Below are 5,946 nucleotides of genomic sequence, written 5' to 3' on the forward strand. Positions count from 1 at the left end.
ACAGATTACAAGCCTGCAAGTTGGCACTGCTCATGGAGGATTTCTTTCCCCTCCTGACAGGTGCTTTCCTGTACAGCTGGTTAAGCATCAAAGTGGACTGGCAATTCCAGAACCCCATGGACTACTGCAGTGGAAAAATCAGCTGGAGCACTGTGGCCTGAATCTTCACACCTTCACGAGAAAGCTGACATTGCACTCCATGATACTCTTGTAAGCCTAAACTCAGTGTGGGGCCTCTGGAGATCTGGGCCTGGCATTGGCATTAAAGTGTTGAATAGCCCAGAAGAGCTGAACTAGATCTTTACTGAAACCATTTGCCCTCAAAGACGCAGCTGGAACCTGGAATGAGCCATTCCAGTGCTTCTCTTTCATTCGGGTGCCTTGCATATTAATGGCACAGTTTTACTGAACAGTGCATCGAATATTTCAGAGGGCACACACTCAAAAGCTCTTCAAAGCCACTTGTCATTTCTGAAGTTAAGAGGTTTAAGGTCAATATCTTCAATCAGAAAGAAGTAGGAAAGAGACTCACAATACCCATTAATACTAAACACAGAGGGGTGTTTTCTGAACAACAGTTCAAGCTGTACAATTTCTGCTTGTCTTCTGAGTCTATGCAGTCACCAGAGTCCAACAAAGCTGGTTAAGAAAACCTACTGCTATTTTAAACAACTTCAACATGGCGGCACAGCCCCAGAGACCTCCGTTCCAGTCCCAGCCTGGTCCCTGTCTGTGTGGAGACTCCATGCTCTCTACTGCCATTTATTTTGGTCTTCCAGTTTTCATAACGCATTCCAAAAGTATGCAGTTGACACTTGCCTGTGGATGGGCCTGGTCCTGGTCTGAGGTTTTTTTCTAGCCCTTGTACTCTGACCTCCAGAACCCTGAACTGAACTGAGGATGCCTGATACCCTGTGGACGGCCAAGATGATGATTAGTGTGGGAAAAAGCAGGAATACTAACTAAAGTGCTGCTACCACCTAATCATATTAGGCTTGGTTTAATGAAGCAGTTCGTCAAAGCCTATCAAAAGATGGAGCCTGTTTGATGGGCTTATGCTGAAAGGTTCCATGTTTGTCCGAGGCTAATTTCAAAGAGGGTATTTTTGCTGGACCTGATATTAGAAAGTGGATTTCTGGTTTAGAATGTGATGGTGAACTGATTGAATGACAAAGTCAAAGGCTAAGAATTTGTCTGCTTTAATGCAGGCTTCTGACTAGAAGTTATACAAATGACAGAAGATGACAACTCAAAGGTAAAAAAGCAATGATCTCACCAACTTGAAATACAAAATGGCTGAAGGAAAACTAAAGCTAAACAGAGCTAAGGATATACCAATACACAGCATATAAGAGGGGGAAACAGGAATAAACCAAGATGTCCAACAATAATATTGACACAGACTGATGTGGCAGCACAAGGAGTGAGGCCTTTGAGGTGAAGTGACTGGTATCAGATGAAATGAAAGTGAAGTGACCGGTTGAAGGCAGGAGTTCATGATTCTCAGGTCCTTGTTGTTCACATTGGCTGAAAACTTTTTAAGCTTGGCATTTTATAGCTAGTAACAGACTGGAGGTCTCTCTTTACTGTGGAGCAATTCTATGCTGAGATGTGAAGCTCCAGTTTGCTTTGGTGTTTCCGTTTAGCGTATCTGTTTGCACTGGTAGGCTAATTCCAGGCCTGTTTGTAGGCTTTCTTAATCATTACCTACTTATATACAATATATATTTTATTTTATGTATTACTAGGTGGCTTTGCCCCCTGCTAGGTTTGCTCACCAACCCCCTGGTCTGCGCTACGCACCAGCCACTTCGCGTCTCTGCCACTCGCGTATGTGGATTTCACTTTCACCAAACAACAAATCTTTTAAGTCTCATGGATACGCCTCTTTATTGAGAAGAAACACTACTTTTCCCTGATGGCAACACAAATTAGACAAGGTGGCTTTGAGGTGATCTGAAAATGGTGAACCATTGCCCTTTCCACCATTCATTTCTCAATTTTGAAACTGGTCCCTTTGCGGATCTCATCCCTCCCTGCTTGGCACTTCATTACAGGGTCCTAGGGAAGCCTGGCACAACCAGCCCTGGACAAAATGCCAGTCTATGGTGCAGTCAGCTTGCACGTGTTTGGGCAGTTGAAGGAGATGGAAGCTGACATAGGAAATTCTCCTAGATGTCACCCCAAGCAGAAATCAAACTGGGTGACTCAGAGATTTGTGTTGACAACACGAGCTGCTCTGTCACCATGCTGTCTCCCTAATTAAATTGTGTGTATTATTGGCAGCTCTGGGTCCAGGGATTTCAAAAGTGAGACTAATTCAGCCATCACAGAAAGAATTCATTAACTGAACTGGTACTACAGTCATAAACTTAGACCTTTAACAACTTAAACTGTGGTTTCAGGAGACACGGCTCTGGTAATTTGGCTTGAACATGAACTGTAAAGATAGAAGGATACAGCAGATCAAAGGGAAGACTTCATCACAGGATATACAGCTGCAGAGCCATTTTAAAAGAACTCCTAATCTGCCTCCTTGCCCCCTTTTCTGTTCTTAATAACTCCACTCAGGGCCTACTGACATCAGAGAAGAAGTGGCTTTCTTCACTGCTGTCTGAAATTTAATTTGTTGCTCTTTTTTCTTGTAAAGAGTTAATAAGCAGAGGCTCTCTGTTTCTTTTACACTACATGGTATTTTCATGCCTGTTCATACTTAAGGGTTACATGTGTGACCAGATTTTCCTTTGCAGTTTAGAAGTTAAAGAGGACACTTTAGTATCTACACACGGTCAGATCTACCATTAGCTTGCATAGGACCTTCGATTATGTGAGAGAAAACAATGCATAACAACACGGAAAGGCCACGTTATCACCGACAGACCCACCAGCACACACCTTTACCTCACTTTGACCCCCAGCATCACAAACCATTCTAGCCACACCTATATAAAATGCTTTTAAATGGAAAAAACAGGATTCCTAGTTCTGCGGTGGGCTGGTGCCCTGCCCGGGGTTTGTTTTCTACCTTGCACCCTGTGTTGGATGGGATTGGCTCCAGCAGACCCCTGTGACCCTGTAGTTAGGATATAGCGGGGATAAATAATGGAGGGATGGATGGATGGATGGATGGATTCCTAGTTGTGACATAATCAGAGCAGGGGGCTAACAGGTCACTTTTATGAGATCCACATGGACGGTTATTCAAAACAAGAGCACAATGGTGTAGTTAAAATAAATAAAAGTCAATGACGCCATTTTGATTCAATCCATACTTATCATTTTCAAAATATAAATCAAAATGGTGATTTGAGTAAGCTATAAATACAGCAATTGAGATGGACGTGACTGACCTCAAAGATAGTCAGGAGAAGGGTAGGTATCAGCGATTCTTGCCGCATTATTTGGAATGTCCAGCCTAGTGAATTCGGTGAAGTCCCATAACACCAGCTTAGATGAGAACAGCAGTATGGAAGACAACAAGGCCACTGAGGAGACGGGACGTACCAAACAACGGCAAGCCCATCAGAAGGATCCCTGTTTCAGTTGTCGTACTTTTGCGCATGGGGCTCTGCTGATAGAAATTACCATCCAAACCAGTGGTTGGCACTGTTGTTTAATGCTTTTCTTTTCCTCCCTCTGCAGAACAGAAAATTGGCAGCCATACCACCTCTGACATCACTTCCATCATCCGCCCTCCTGGACTTGCCCCTTCCTACCTGGGGCCATATAAAACCGGCTACACCACCATCTTGAGCCAATCCCTTTTCTGGGGAAGAGTACTTGCAAGTTCTTTGATTGTTTAAATTTCAGGCAATTACATGGAATACACCACGGTGCCCCAGATCTCTTACTTAGCTCAAATACGCAACCCCAAAACACTCCAGAATCCTACTTCGCGAAAATTCATTTATCACCGTAGAGTCTGGAACGGATTAACCGTGATAAATGAATTTTCGCGAAGTAGGATTCTTTATTTATAAATCGAATATTTTTGCAGTTAGAGTATAGAAAACCTGTTTACGACCTTCTAAATATGTTTTTTAACATTATTAGAGCCCTCTAGACATGAAATAACACACTTTAGTCACCATTACACTCGTATTACCCAATATATTAGACAAAATAAGAGAAAATAAGACATATTAGACGGTACAAATATCATATTATTACTAGGCTCACCCGCCTTTTAAGGCGACTGACTTTTATCCTCAATTTTTGTGCGCTCCATGTGTACATCAGGCATGTAAGTGTAGGAAATGAGAACATTAAAGTGCCCATTCATAACATCTCCCGAAAACCTACGTTTTTTTATCCACTTGAGTGCCTGTCCAAAGTCGTACAATGTCAGCCCGATTTTGTACTGTTAAAGACGGAGTTTCATGCACTAAATAAGCTATAGATGAGAATAAGCAAGCACCATCTCCCGTGATATTTACTACGCGGTGAGGCATTTGTACTCCATCAACATTAATTATTTCCAGAGACATAATTTTGTCTATTTTTCCAGTGCATCACGCACAAAAGCAAGGGAACGATGGGAGCACCAGAACTCTGCTCACATTGCGTCGCTTCGTACCGCAATCCGCAAGTAGTAAGTCTGTAATAAGCAGAATACCGTTACGCTTTGCACTCACAGGACGAAAGGACAATCCCGATCACTTTTATATAGTAGATTATTGTACTGTACATTTAATTACACACACACACAGTTCTTACACACAACCACTAACCAGTAGGAGAGTCTTGAGGTGGTGCAGTATCTTCAGTAGGTGCATCATTGTCTTCAGTGAAGAAGTACTAGGAGTAGGCAGTGGGTATCTGGGTGCGCGGCTGAAGAACATCTTGATAGGCAGTTGCTGGCACTGTCTTTTCATATGCGTGAGGAGGCTTTTGTAGGGTATTGCCATCTTTGATCATATCGAAGAGTTTCACCTTCTCCTGGATAGTAAGCATCTTCCTCCGGCACTTAGTTTTATTGTCAGAAGGCTTAGAAAAAGCAACATGTTTAGGAGCCATCGTGGGGCTTAGATAAAAGTTCTCAGAAAGCGCATGCAGAGTGACGTAAGCGTGTATGAGAAAAAATCGCGATAGAGTGACGCCGCGAAAGTCGAAGCGTGATATAGCGAGGGATCACTGTAGCTGGTTTTGTTCTGGCAATAGGCAATAGTTATTTAAAAAAAGAATAGTTATTTTCATTAGGAAATAATAACATTATATTTGTTTCCAGATATTATACATTAGGTTTATGTGTGTTTTTGGCTTATTGTTATTTTTGAATTATTATTTTTCTTATTCTCATGCAATTTCTCTTTCTGTTTGTTCGTGATTTCACATTTTTGTACTGTGTCTTTAAATGTTTAGATGCCCCCTGTGCTTTGTGGGTGGAACCCCAAGGGGTGGGCCGCCCTGACCTCCCTCTGCAGAACTATATGTTGCATCACAGGGAGAACCACAGCAGCAGGCCACTGAGATTTTTAGGAGTCTTTCTGGAAGTGTTGTCTTATTTTTGATTTCTGGTTCATGCACTTCTCACTTCTGGTTTTGGATTTTGCTTGTGGATTGTGTTTTGTGACTTGGTTGCTGTGAATTGCCTTAGTAGGTAAATCCCATTTTTGCTTTTTTCCTCTTTTGAGCATTTATTTATTTTTTCATATTTTTGCTAATAAATGATTCATTTATAAAGTCTGTACAAGCCAGAATTTGTATGGTTTCTATCAATTGTAAGGCATTATTGTTAAGGTTGGGTACATATGTTAAACTTCTAAAGTCAGCACCCCATTTTTAAGCCTGTGTAGTCTGCAGCCTGCAGGTTGCACTTCTGGGCAGGCTGACTTTAGGTGAGTATCTTCTGGGTAGGCCCATTAGGCCCTGGTCTTATTAATGTTCTTGTGGAGGCCTCACCCCCTCTTGTTATATTTCTGACTTCAATATATGACAACAAAGAGA

Source organism: Polypterus senegalus, chromosome 10 (genome assembly GCF_016835505.1).
Source record: "Polypterus senegalus isolate Bchr_013 chromosome 10, ASM1683550v1, whole genome shotgun sequence".
Lineage (NCBI taxonomy): Eukaryota > Metazoa > Chordata > Cladistia > Polypteriformes > Polypteridae > Polypterus > Polypterus senegalus.